The sequence below is a fragment of the Macaca mulatta genome, chromosome 8 (genome assembly GCF_049350105.2).
Source record: "Macaca mulatta isolate MMU2019108-1 chromosome 8, T2T-MMU8v2.0, whole genome shotgun sequence".
In the NCBI taxonomy this organism is placed as follows: domain Eukaryota; kingdom Metazoa; phylum Chordata; class Mammalia; order Primates; family Cercopithecidae; genus Macaca; species Macaca mulatta.
This window is the reverse complement of record NC_133413.1, coordinates 138637494-138651971: the sequence shown is the minus strand read 5'-3', so window position 1 is coordinate 138651971 and position 14478 is coordinate 138637494.

Genomic DNA, 14478 nt, shown 5'->3' with positions numbered 1-14478 from the left:
CAATTTCCAGGGCTCAGGTTCCTCATCTGTTCAATGGGAACAATAATGTTAACCTCAAACCAAATGAGCTGCCAGCCTGTTTTGTGAGCTATTGTCTTTCTAGTTGTGAGAAATCCAACAGCTACCTAAACATTTGTGTCCATTACTGAACCAGGCAATTAAGGTGCCACCACTGATCACCTGAGTTCAGTCACTGCTCCCTGTCCCTTGACTGTGCTGCCACCTGGATTCTGTTATGTCATGAACCCTCATTTCTGAGGAAGACCAGTCTCCCTGTGTTTCCAGTGAATGCCATTGGCCTATGTACCTAGCTATAGACCACTCCAAAAAAGTGATGTTTTGCAAAGGCTGGATAGAGCCACAAAGCTCATAGGAGACAAAGTCCATAATCATGTGCCCATTTTTCTTCCCCTTCTCCTCCAAAAGTCAATTACATTACTCACTAGTCATGCTTTGAAAAACCTCCAAAAATCCCACAGGAAAGCACCACAAATTGTTTTTATCATTTTTGTTCCATTTCTCCTGTTTGCTTAGTAATCCTGGCAAATAGTTTTGTGCAAACAAAAACCTTTTAATTCTATTGGGTTCTTGCCTGTGACACTAGAGGCTCAATGTTAAGGTCCAGGGGTAGGTGGAAAAAGTGCTTTGGATTTAAACTACCTTACAAATGAGCTTATAACAATAATGAAAGAACACTTAGCAGTAATTTCTTTATGCATTTAAATAAATATTGAGTGCGTACTGGGTGGCAGGCACAGTTCTTAGCTGCTCAGACTATAACAGAGAATATAGCATAGGCTCTGTCCTCTTTTGTTAATACACAATCAAGGAATATGCTAGATGATACAAATAATTAACAGCAGAGTATTTGGCCAATAAGCACTGGCTCTGTCACCTTCAGTAGTTTAATTTATATTGGCCAATGTATGAGTACAGGAAAGAAGACTTTAAGAAGTTATCTACCTCTTGCTTTTTAATTTTTTTTTTTACTGTGTCAGAAAAAATTGTGACTCTTCACAAATAATTAAACAAGTAATGTAAAATATTTTACCTATTATTTTAATTGGCTGCATTAAACAGCTATTCATATGTTTGTTTATTCCCTCATTCAATCAACAATTGTTTTCTGAGACTTTTTACCCACCAGATACTAGAAATACAGCAGTGAATGAGACGCTCCCTGCCCTCCAAGACCTGTTAGTCTATTAGGGCCAGATAATTACCATTCAGAATGGTGAACTGTAGGAAAGCAAAACTAACAGCTACAAAATACACAAGAATCGTAAAGCCTGTGTGTGCCTGACAAGGTGGCTCACATATATTCGCACAATCCCAGGTACCTTACATATGTTTGTGTAACCATCTCAACAATCCTACAAAGGTGGGAAGTATTATGAACGCCACTTTACAGCTGGGAAATTGAACCACGGACACATCAGGTCACACAGCATTTAAGTGCTACATTTGAGGAGGAAAACTTTGTAGTTTTTAATTACCATATGTTGCTTCCTCAAGTAAAACTTCTAAGCATTAACTTACAGGTTGGATGACAACTTAACTTTGCCATCAGCTTAGACTATCTTGACTTACAAATGCCCCAAAACATGAACTTCTTTATATATATATATATATACACACACACATACATACATACATATACATACACACACACACACATATGTATTTTATTATACTTTAAGTTATAGGGTACATGTGCACAACATACAGGTTTGCTACATATGTATACATGTGCCATGTTGGTGTGCTGCACCCATTAACTCGTCATTTACATTAGGTATATTTCCTAGTGCTATTCCTCCCCCTCCCCCCACCCCACAACAGTCCCCAGTGTGTGATGTTCCCTTTCCTGTGTCCAAGTGTTCTCATTGTTCAATTTCCACCTATGAATGAGAACATGTGGTGCAAAACATGAAACTTCTTATCCAGTGGGATTCATTTCAAATATTAAAGAGTCCAGCAAGATATTTTTCCCCAGGATTGAGTGCCCAAAAGGTTTAATGACCCCACCGGGTGGTGGCCAGAGAAGCACATCATATAAAACAAAGACAATGGAAGAACAGAAGATTTGCTTCCTGCCCCAGTGCTGTCTCTCTCTGCCATGTGACCTCCAGTAAATTGTTGGAGCTTGGGTTCCCCTTTTTAATTCAAAGGGGATTTCAATACCAACTTCAGGCCATCATTTAAGGGGGTTAGATATGACTATGTTTGTTTGTTTATTTATTTAGTTAGTTATTTAGAGATGGACTCTCGCTCTGTCACCCAGGCTGGAGTGCAGTGGTGCAATCTCGGCTCACTGCAACCTCCGCTTGCTGCGTTCAAGCGATTCTCCTGCCTCAGACTCCTGAGTAGCTGTGACTATGGGCGCGTGCCACCACGCCCGGATAATTTTTTGTATTTTTAGTAGAGACAGGGCTTCCCCATGTTAGCCAGAATGGTCTCAATCCCCTGACCTCGTGATCTGCCCACCTTGGCCTTCCAAAGTGCTGGGATTACAGGCGTGAGCCACCGCACCTGACCATGAGTGTGGTTTCTAAGCTGCTATATGACCATCTAGCAAAAGTCTCTTGCTCCTCTAGACCTCACCAGCACCATCCTCTGAATCGTGCTTTGTCCCTCTGAAAGAGTATTATATCTCATGTAACCTGACTCCATATGAAAGCTATGTTTTTTATTACCGTTATCAATACAGTCATCATCATCATCATCATCATCGTCATCTCCATGAGGAGCTTTGGCCCACAAATACATCAAAATGTATTTACTGAGTGTAAGTTAGTCTGGGGCGTCAGAATCCTTTTTATTTTTATTATTTTTTTAAACTTTTATTTTAGATTCAAGGAAACATGTGCACATTTGTTATATAGGCAATCTCTTGTCACAGGAGTTTGTTGTGCAGATTATTTCATCAGCTAGGTACCAAGCATAGTACTCAATAGTTATTTCTTCTAATCTTCTTCCTCCTCCCACCTTTCACCTTCAAGTACACCCCAGTGTCTGTCGTTCCCATTTGTGTCCATGTGTTCTCATCATTTAGCTCCCGCTTATAAGTGAGAACATGCTGTATTTGGTTTTCTGTTCCTGTGTTAGTTTGCTACGGACGATGGCTGCCACCTCCTTCCGTGTTCCTGCAAAGGACATGATCTCATTCTTTTTATGGCCACATAGTATTCCATGGTGTATATATGCCATATTTTCTTTATCCAGTCTACCATTGGTGGGCACCTAGGTTGATTCCATGTCTTTGCTATTGTGAATAGTGTTGCAATGAACATATGTGTGGGTGTGTCTTCATGGCAGAATGATTTCTATTCCTTTGGGTATATACCCAGTAATGGGATCACTGATCCAAATGATAGTTCTGTGTTTTGGTCTTTGAGGAATCACCACACTGCTTTCCACAATGATTGAGCTAATTCACACTTCCACTAACAGTGTATAATTTTTCTCTTTTCTCTGCAACCTTGCCATCATTTGTCATTTAAAAAATGTTTAATAATAGCCATTCTGACTGGTGTAAGGTGGTATCTCATTGTGCTTTGATTTGCATTTCTCTAATGATCAGTAATATTAAGCTTTTTTTCATATGCCTGTTGACCTCATATATGTTTTCTTTTGAAGTGTCTGTTCATGTCCTTTGCCCATTTTTAATGGGGTTGTTTGGTTTTTTTCTTGTAAATTTGTTTAAGTTCTTTATAGATACTGGATACTAGACCTTTGTTGGATACATAGCTTGCAAACATTTTCCCTTGTTCTGTAGGTTGCTTACTCTGTTGATAGTTTATTTTACTGTGCAGAAGCTCTTAAGTTTAATTAGATCTCGTTTGTCAATTTTTGTTTTTGTGGGGTGTTAGAATCCTGAGCCTAAGGCTACTTCATCAGTCACAGCCAAAAGCCTTAGAGAAAAAGGGAACTCTGTAGAGGTTTAGCCCAAAGGGGAAATCAGCATCACATCTGCAGCTGCTTCTTGCTGACCTGGCATGAATGAACCATGTACTCTGGATAAGCACTTTACAAAAACCACAGAATTTTGCCAGCTTAGAGTTTCCACATTGCCCCATTGGCTCTCCCTGAATTACCATACCCAATGCTATTCAATGATTCTGTGTGGGCCATTATGTCACTGCTATCAGCTAACATAATAATAAAGTATTTGTTAGTATCATTCCAGTTTTACAGCCTTCTACCTACAGTGCTGTATTTTCAGGTTCTCTTACCTCCCTAGTCTTTTTCACATTGTCCCTGCAGGAATTTTTCTTTCTGCTATGCAGTCCAGGTCACTCCAGGCTTTCCTTGCTGTCTTCCATGCATGTCACAGGCTGGCACTTTCCACAGCCTTAGCTCCAATTAATTATTTGTTTTGTTTGATTTCCAGCCAACAGCTAGCAACTCTTTGGGTTTTGCTCCTGGTTGCTTAAACAAATAAACCAAATGTTAAAGTGTTGCTCATTGATTAAGTGCAGAGATCGTGTAACTGAAAATACTAATGATTTTCTAAGTGTCCACACTAGCACAGTAATGGTGTTGGGTTTAGTTCATGCTTGGTATAGTGGAGGGAAGGGGTGCTCTTTCTTTAACATTTTTAATTTTATTTGATTCTTCCAATAGCCTGGAAAAGTAGACAGGACAGGAATTATTGTCTGCATTTCACAGATGAGGAAACCCAGAGACATTAAATAATTTGTTGAACGCCACACAGCTCAGAAAAAGGTAACTGCAGCTAGGACTCAGTAAACCCAACTCCCTGTTCCGTGAAACTGCTGTAGGTGGCTCCATTCCCCATCATGTACTCCTGTGGAATAATAATAATCCTTTATGTGATGTATTAATATTTTCATAAACATTTTCTGTATTTTTCAGGATGTCTTCCATGGAACAGCAGTTGTGTGAAATGCACTATAAGAAAAAAGTCCCTGTGGTGAATGTGTGTAATATGCTGTATACTGCACCCACTTCTTGGAGAGTCAGTACATTGGTTACTATGTGAAAGCCTCTGAGAAGTCCTGTGGCAGAACAAGACTTGGAAATTTATTTTGACCCAGCATTGTCCAAATATATTTGAGCATGGATAGACAAGAGTGAAAGCTGAGACCATATTTCAACAATACAGGCAAGAGACAAGAAGTGTTTGGGCAAAGGAGGATGGCAGCAGAGGTGGTAAGAAGCAACTGGATTCTGAACATATTTAAAATGCAAAGCCAACCAGATTTGCTGGTGGATAGGATATAGGGTGTAAGAAAATGAGAGAAGTCAAGGATGATGCTGAGATTTTTAGACCTGATCAACACATGAACAAAATTTTCACTTCCTTCAGGAAGCTCTCCCTAGACTAATAGCCCCACCCCTACCATCATAGTCTCTTACCACGTCAAATCTCTTGCCTTCAGAGATTGCACAGTTTTAGTTATATCTTTGGTTTTTTTTGTTTTGTTTTGTTTTGTTTTGTTTTGTTTTTTGAGATGGAGTCTCGCTCTGTCACCCAGGCTGAAGTGCAGTGGCCGGATCTCAGCTCACTGCAAGCTCCACCTCCCGGGTTCAAGCCATTCTCCTGCCTCAGCATCCCGAGTAGCTGGGACTACAGGCGCCCGCCACCTCGCCCGGCTAGGTTTTTTTTTGTATTTTTTTTTAGTAGAGACGGGGTTTCACCGTGTTAGCCAGGATGGTCTCGATCTCCGGACCTCGTGATCCACCCGTCTCGGCCTCCCAAAGTGCTGGGATTACAGGCTTGAGCCACCGCGCCTGGCCAGTTATATCTTTGTTGATGACATTTTTGACAATGGCTGAGTTTATCATTTTTGCTTGCTATTGTATCTCCAGTGCCTAGCACATTGTAGGCATGCAATAAATATTTGTTGAATGAATGAATGGACAGAGACTAACATGTGGTAGTTGTTTAAATTATACCCACCATACTATTAATCAATCTAATATCCAAGTGATATTAATATTAATATGACTAATCAATTTAATATGCAATGTGGGCCTGGAGAAAGGTGGAAGAGGAATGACTGCTAACAGAAAACAAACAAAAAAAAGATGGTCAGAAACCCCAGATCTAACTTGAGTTATGCCCATACATTTCTGAGTTGGCCTTGGGCAAGTCCCATCACCTTTTGAGACCCATTCTTCTAATGCTATTCAAAAATAGATAAGACAATATGATTTTCATCAGCCCTGCACCTCGCTGTCCACTGGTGTAAGTGGAAGCAATAGCTTGTATCTTCAGTAATCAGTAATGTCGTGCAGCACTTTTCAATGCAGAATCTGTCTGATTTAATGTTCCATTCTCTAGCACAATTTAAGTCCTTTAGGTACCTGGAAATGGGGAATGCAATTATTGCTGAAGTCACCCAGAAGACTTCCTGGAGATTTTCTTTCTTCCTCCTTCCAAGATCTTTAAGTAGCAGATGAATATAGTGGTGTGTAGTAGAGAGAAAAAAAACTTACAGTTTGTACTACTCTAGTTCAATTGACAAGATCGCAATAGGAACTTGCCCCTTTCCTACCCCCTAAAGGACCACTGGGCAAAAGTCACTCGCCACTCTAGACCTCACCATTCATTCGAACCTTGGTTTGTCCCTCTGAAAGAGTGCTTTTTTCTTCCAGTTAGGAATGCACACAAATATATTTCCCATCTGGACCTTTTTTGAACTATTCTCCATAAAAACCAATCTTGGGTTCTTGAATATGGCCAGCTTGCACAGATAGTAACCTCACCACAATGCATACACAGGTCCACAAGGTTTCATTAGCTCTCTCAGTAAGGGCTCTTTTGGGTAAGGCTACCCAGAAAGTGATTTTTAGTTTCAGTTCATTTATTTTTGTTTTCCACCTGGCTGCCCAGGGCAAACATCTACCACAAGAGCTTCTTCCTCTGGCGACCATCCTCTCTATCATTGGTTGCCTTGGTACAAACGTTGTACATGTCTCCTAATGCTGAGGCCCTGCTAGACTCTTTCTTTCCCCAGAAGAGGTCACTACCTGATTAGAAAAACAGTAGCTTTCATCCAGCCCCCAGCCCCTCACTGCCACTCCACGCACAATTCTCCATGGCTAATAGTTAAACCAAAAAGTCACCCCATCTTTCCTAATGTTGTTACCGTTCATTTTATTATCATTGTTCTGTGAAAAATATTCAGGACATCATCTGCTTGTTACTTCCAGTAATTTAATTTTTTTAAATTAAAAAAATGTTAAAATATTCCACCATGACAATTTTTTAATTTTCCCCTCACAATGACCTTCTGTTGCTACTTAGCCTAGTTTATAGGTGAGAAGACTGAAAGACAAAGAGATGAACCGGCTGACACAATGACTATCGACAGCAAAGGTTACAAGAGAATTTGTGTCTCCTGATAACATGTTCAGGTGTTGAAAAGAGAATTCCATTGGTTGAACCATTCTTCTAAAGAAGGAGGGGAAAACTGGAACATGGAAACAATTCAAGGTGAGAAATGCCATCCTGTGAAAATAGGAGGTGACTGGAAAGCCAGTGGCTTAGCTAGAGGGCAGCTCAACATTCTTTCTGGCTCCAGGATTCCAGGATTCCTTAAAAACCAGGATTCCCTGGAAACTATGATACAAAGATGATGACAGCAGAAGACCTCACGAAGCCTTACAGCCAGTCATGGGGATGAGATCAAAGGGTGGGCCAATGCACCATGGATCCTCTGTCATTGAATGAAGCACCTGGGACATGTAGTATATCACTCTGAGTTCTTGGTTTCAATAACATATGGAGAAAAATTGGGGAAGAGGGGTTAGTGATTTATTGGAAGTTTATCAGAGGTTCACAGCAACGGGAGACTTAGAAAACAAGAATCGTAGCAGTCTGGATGATTAAAGACGAGGAAGCTCAACAATGATCTCGTAGGAAGAACTGAATACCTGAATAGCTGAATACCACCACTGCAGCTGCCTGAGCTGTGAATAAATTATACATGAGTATTTAGCTTTAGGACATACGCTCAGGTTTCAAAATCCCAGAAGCAAGAGTCACACAGTCAGGATTCAAAATCGCAGAGATAAGGTGGCAGAGGGACATAATGGGCCAAACTCTGGACATTTGCTATACTCTATCAACCTAGGGATGAAAAGAGGGAGGATTTAAAGTTTCTGACATCTGTGATAAGTAGAGGCCACTATTCTCCAACCATACTACAAAAAGAAAGAGGCTCTGTACCAACAAGGAAGGAGTCTGCATGCTGGACAGCTCTCAAAATTACAATCTAGGAGAGCTCCCTACACAGGAGGCTGGTATGCATCCCTGTAAGTTCAGTGGTTCTTCCAGAGCCCTAGAAGATGCAGAACACTATAGCATTCATGGTGGATACAAATAATAGCTATAATTTAGCAATCACCTACTGTGAAGTGAGCAAAATAGGTACTATATTCATATATTATCACATTTTATTTTCACAACAGCCGTGCAATAGGTTTTATTAATTCTGCTTTATAGAAGAGGGACTTGAGGTTCAGAGAGGCAAGCTATTTCTAGAGTCAAACAATTTGCAGGGAGAATTAGAACTCAAATCTAGTTTTTCTGTGCAAAGCTGCAACTCTTTCCACTACCTGACACTGTGCTCTCCAGACTAGACTAGGCAATCCTGTATTTCTATAGCAACGACAGAAGAAGGATTGAAGACTCCACAGGAGCCAAGTTGGAAATGTCATTTTTGATAAGGGTTTGAACCAACTTGGTATCTGAAGTCATCCAAAAAATAAATAAATAAGAGGGAAGCCATAAACTACTGGAATAGCCCCAACAGCGAATCACTTTCCATTTTTATGTGTTATTAGGTGGCTTAAACAATAAATAGGCAAGTATTTGTTGAGTAAGACTGTATTAGATTCTATGGAGGGTAAGAGAACAGATAAACCAGTATCTTTCTCTCTTTTCATTTAAGTATCTTGAAATCTTGTTGTTTTCCTATATGCTTAGATAACTAGTAGTTTGAATTATATCAATTCAGATATTAAACAAGGGTCTTATGGACTTTGTTGTCAGGGGAGTTTCACAAAAGCAGTAATACCTGAACTTCCCACTGAGTATTAGGTTTGAACAAGTGAAATCGAGATGGGCAGGCACACCTGGAAGAGGACCACCAAAGCAAAGGCACAGACACAAGAGGAGACTTGTCCACCTGGAGTTGAGAGTTCATAATACCATGTAGTGAGGGAAAGAATTAAAAAGCAGGTCGAGCCAGGTACAGTGGCACACACCTATAGTTCCAACTAACCAGGAGGCTGAGGCCAGAAGATCCCTTAAGCCTAGGGGTTAAAATCTATCCTGGGTAACATTGCAAGACCTTATTTCTTAAAGGAAAGAAAAAAAAGGAAAAAAAAAATAGGTTAAAGGTATCAAAGCAGGTTTAAATAAGTAAATGCAGAGGTTTCTGAATGATAGGCAATGGGCCTTGACATTTATATGACAAGTGATGGGAATCTGAAGAAGATATTTGAGCTCATTAATATGTCTAGCACCTACTTGAATGTTCGAGCTCTACCAGGCATGTTTGCTAAGTGAGCAAATGAATGAATGAATGCTATGTATAAGATGTGCTGGCATGGAAAGAGTTAAGAGTGTATTGCAATGGCAGTCTGGATGACATAAGATGGTACTGGTAACTGTAGAAAAGTTATGAAAAGTTTGGAAGCAATGAAAAAGGCACTATAAAAGAGAAATAAAGATCATATTCCACCATTGTTTCCGGAGTAGTAATTTACATGAAAACAGTAGAAAAAAATTCTTCTAATAACCTCTAAATTCAAGAACTCATAACTCTACCAGTGGAGCTCAAGATACTTATACATCTCTCTGGCAGTCAAAGATCTAGTCAGGGGAAGAAAATGAGAAGCATATTTTTAAAGCAGAAAGTAAAAATATTAAAACATGTGTTAAACTTTGGAAGCAATATTTAACTTTTTCTCTAACTAGATAATTGAAGCTCAGTTTACTATTGGTCACTGGAGAAATGCAGGTCTTATTATTCCTGGTTTGCAGACGGGAATACTGAGGGTCAAAGAAGCCCAACTTTCCACAGTGACTTGATTCCAGGTAAATTTATTCTAAGACCTGTATTTTGTTTTGTATTATTGCATGTCACAGAAGACTCGAGGAAGAAAAGAGAAAAAAAGATGAGAAAGATTCAATTCTAGGAAGTCTCCTTAGTAGATGTCTCAGGAAATACATGATGGGACTGTATTATAGTGAGGACCTACAGTTGAGCGTATATAAAACTTTTCTCTCTGCAAAGGTATAGCACTCTCCTGCTTACCTAGAATTTGCAGTGAATAATAATCCATTTTCTCTCCCAAGGGTTGATAAATTGATTTTGTTTGTTTGTTGCTTTCGAAATGCACAGACGGCATATATGGAGTTGGTACTTCTTTACAAGGCTCTGTTGAGTCAATAAGGACCCTACTTTCCCATTTCTCCTCCCTGCATCTTACAGCCATCACATTCCAGCAGACACTAGGGAGCTCTCACCCAGGCCAATAAGCCCCAGAATTACCTAAAGCTACAATCATTCCCATCAAACAAGATCTTGCAGTTCGGAACAAGTCCCATAGCTTCAGCAATTTGGTTTTCTGGCCAGAGCCAAAAATGCTGATTTCCCCTCCCTGGAAGGTTTAGAAACCTGGGGTGCACCATCGATGGGGTGCTCCTTATGTTCTCTGCATCCTTCTTCATGACACAGGATCTGCTGAAGAGATGATTGAGGCTTCATAAAAGCTTTATGAGACACACTGGAGCAGAAGGGCTTTGAGCCACCATCACTTTCGTAAAGTCCAGCTGCTGCCATCAGCTCTGCAATACAAGCCGAACAGAAAGGTTGGCCACATCCCACAAGTAATGCTTCTTTCTTATGATTCATTCAGGACTACCGAGTTCCACTGAGAAACTGGGGATAGTCCAGAGGCAGCCTCAACCAGAAGTAGTTACTTCTTGGAAATTATCACCTGAGAAATGTGCTTGAGTTTTAAGCCCCAACTGCTGGTTGCATCCCACTGGGCACTCCTGAGGTGAATATCTGTTCACCTGTAGCACTGACTGCCTTTTCTCCAGTACCCTGCTAACCCACCATCCAGCCTTATTCTCCTACAAAAAAAAAAAAAAAAAAAAAGGCTTCTTTTTAAAACAAAAACCCAGAGTTAATATGATGCACAAAAACTATTATAGCTGAACACAATGGCTCACACCTATAATCCCAGCACTTTGGGAGTCCGAGGCAGGTGGATCACCTGAGGTCTGGAGTTCCGGACAAGCCTGGCCAACATGGTGAAACCTCATCTCTACCAAAAATACAAAAATTAGCTGGGTGTGGTGGTGGGTGCCTGTAATTCTAGGTACTTGGGGAGCTGAGCTAGTGAACCTGGGATGAGGAGGTTGCAGGGAGCTGAGTTCATGCCATTGCACTCCAGCCTGGGCAATAAGAGCAAAACTCCATCTAAAATTTAAAACACACACACACAAACACACACACACACACACACACACACACACAAAAAAAAAAAAAAAAAAAAAACAGAAAAACTATTATAGACTAGAGTGGCCAGAGAGAATGGAGCAACACAGTGGTGCTCATTGAAGGATCATGGTCATGCCAGGATTTTGCTCTCATTCCTATAAGCAGCAGAAGTTCCCAGAGATGTCATTCTTCTCTTTAGCCAAGTTCACCATATAAAAGTTAAAAAAAGGGAAGGGGGAGATTGAAATTATTGCCATAGATTATTGGGAAAGAAACTTGAACTTGTTAAAGCTTTTTTGTAGAATAATTAGGGAGTATTCATTAAAACCTTAAAAAGTGCAGGCCCTTTAAACCAGAAACACCACCATTAGCTATTTATTCTATATTAATGGGCACAGAGCTAGGGATTGAGGTTACAGGGTTAAGGTGCTCCCAGCTTCATGGTAAAAATACCAAGAGACTGCGGATTATGGACATGGCAGCCCTGTGAATGATGACCCATAGATACAGAAAGCAGAATGCTCCAGACTCTGTCCATGAGAGGAAGGCCATGCCTAGAAAAGCCCATGGGCACCCACAGCTTTGTCACAGTGCTAACTGCATGATTCTCAGGGTGCTTTCAGGAACCCCCAAGCGCTTCATGCCACTGTTCCAGAAATGGGAAGTGGTTGGCCTTGCTGTTGGAACTGGTTAAGACCTTTAAGACAAGAATCTCTAAGGGGATTCCCTGAGACCAAAACCAGACATTTCATGTAATCATGATCAGCTATTTCTCACTCTCTATCAGACCGGTAAAAATGAACAAAGCAGATGAAGAGAGTCAAATGAGCCTGAACTTAATACAATGGAGTTGCATTGAGGTAGAGGCTGCCCTAAGACCCAACACAACGGAGTTCTCCCCCTCACATTGTGTTTGGCCTTTTCTGAAGATGTATACAAACACATACACACAGGCACTACTCACATACACTCAGACACGTACATCCATGCATATGCACAGATTCTCCTGAAACAAATATTATTTTAAAATATTAGAGGGAAATGACCTGTGAATTGCTACAGCAGCACTTTTCCTTCCAAGCCAAAATTGTATTTGAGTCAGTGTCTGTGGCTCAGATGCTGTGTCACTGAGCGAGAATTTCATACGGTTGTGTGGGAAACTGGTCCATAAACATACTTGTTAAGAGCATTTAGCTTTCTGGCTCCAGCCATTCTGATGTCTGTCTTAGAACTGTGTCAGGAGCCAATGACAGAAAAAGAAGCAGCATCAGCTTAATTGGGCAATGACTAGGACTTCCTCCACCAAAGAAAGTAAGGAGGGAAACTGTAGCTGACCCCCCTGGGGCTGTTTAGGGTCCTGGGTCCAGGGACTACTTTACACAGGATAAATATATCTGAACTTTCCTAACCTCCCAGCCTGATTCAATTAGTAAACACCTTCAAAGGGATCGAGCTGACTTCTGAGACAGAGTCTACCACACACTACAAAGGTGGGCAAATAAATACTTAAAGGGCACATCCGTGTAGGTGGAGGAGGGAGGGAAATAGATTAGGAACAGTAGGAACAGATATGAGTTAACTTTGGGAGTTCTGTTGTGTAACTGCCCTTGACCTTGCCCCTCCCAGTGGCTAAACTTGCCGTTCTCCAGGGCTTCTGTGGGAACTCTTCACTAGACACAGCCACCCAGCCTCAGAAAGAACTATCCCAAAATATGGATTCACTTAACCTTATTATAGTCGTGGTCAGAGTTCTGCTCACAGAATATTTCAATTGTCTTGAATGTCAGGGCTGAACAAGATCTATTTAAAAGTCTAGAACTAAACCCTGCTATTTAGCAAACTTGTATTAACATGCAAATCACTACTAAAATGTGTTTTGTTTTATCTAGCAATGATATAACCTAAAGGACTGACTCTTCAATGGTGGTGTTTCAGGAAACGCCAGCATTGTCAACTGCACCTCTGCAGAAGACCAGCCCTGTCTGTAGCATTTCCAGACACTTTATGCTTTTTCAGTGGCTTTTAGCCAATTATCACATAGTTCCCCACCACATTGCGGTGGAACAGCAACTGACAAGACTTCCCAGGTCACACAAAGGCTTTGAAAGAATCAAAGTACATACCACACAAATGAACTATAATCAGTTCCACCTCCACTGTTAACACTCTGAAGAACTTGGGATAGAGAGATTTTCATAACTGGATTTAAATCTAGGAGTCATACTTGGAATTGGAGTGCAATTCTCTGAAGTGGTTCAGATGGGAGACCAATATGAGCTTCTTAATTACTTTATTTCACATATCAGAAGGTAGATGAGGCAGGGGAGTGAAGAATACCATTCTGGGAGCACCTGCTGAATTCCAGGTATGATATTCTAGGAATGATATGCTGCTGCCTGTTCACTGCCCATTTAATCCTCACGGCAAACCTGCAAACTATGTGTTATTATTCCTATTTTGCACAGGAAGCTGAGGCTTAAGTACATCAGATGGGCTACATGCAATCCAGTCTGTTTTGTTTTGCTGTTTGGTTGGTTGGTTGCTTTTGTTTGTTTGTTTGTTTTTATTTTGTTTTTGCTCGTTTTGCTTTATCATTTGCACACTGATCATTCAGCAAAAATTGTAAAATACTCAAAGACGATAACTTTGTCTAAATTCTTTCCTCTCTATTCCCAATGCTAGCACTTAGCATTCATCTAAGTGCTAGACTCATATTCATTCATTTATTCATTCAAAACATGTTTATAAGACAATAGGGACACAGCGGTGAACAAAACCAAAAAGGTGCCTGTTATTATAAAGCTTACATTTTAACAGAGAAAGACAATCAATTAAATAAATAAGCAAGTTACAAGAAAGAAAGGATGGAAGGAAGAAAAGAAGGAAGGGAGAGAGGGAGGGAGGGAGCAAGAGAGAAAGAAATAAAAGAAGGAAAAAGCGAAATTATCAGAAAGTGAGGCATATCATGCAGAAAACTGAGACTGAAAGA